Source organism: Bubalus bubalis, chromosome 14, assembly GCF_019923935.1.
Source record: "Bubalus bubalis isolate 160015118507 breed Murrah chromosome 14, NDDB_SH_1, whole genome shotgun sequence".
NCBI classification, from domain to species: domain Eukaryota; kingdom Metazoa; phylum Chordata; class Mammalia; order Artiodactyla; family Bovidae; genus Bubalus; species Bubalus bubalis.
Genome location: NC_059170.1, coordinates 83,326,048 through 83,326,654, shown reverse-complemented (window position 1 = coordinate 83,326,654; position 607 = coordinate 83,326,048).

Below are 607 nucleotides of genomic sequence, written 5' to 3'. Positions count from 1 at the left end.
GATCTTAGAAGCCCAGGCATAATTAGCAAGCATGGTGGGTTCCGCACTCCAGATGGAGACTCAGCTAGAATTTGGGAGAGAGAGTGACATGGGGAGACCAAGTTTCAGTGAACAAGGCCCGCACTTTATTTTCCAAAGTAGTTTTTATACCTTAAGTTATGCATAGAGGATAATGGGGGAAGGGGTAGAGCCATGCAGCAAGCCAGGCTTTCTTCCTGCAAACTTATCATATGCAAAAATTCAGGTGATTGACATCATCTTCTGGCCCGGAGGCCTGTTAACATTTTAAGAAACTTATTTTTCTCTAAAGGTGATTATTCCAAAGTCAGGCACCAGCCTCCCAAAAAGCATTGGACAAAGCTGCATTTTACATTTCTATACACCCATTATATCAATCAATACACTGCCAAGGACACAGTAGGTAAGGAGTATGGAGACTTAGCAGCAAACATTGGCCCAACAAGTGAAAAACCCTTCACCAATACAATTTCTAATCAATCTTTTAACTACTCAAAGGAATCTGTGTTTAGGCAGTTTAGAACATCTCCTGCCTCTCACAGTTGGGAGGCTCTGAACAATCACATGTGGCCGGAAAAACCCATTCAGG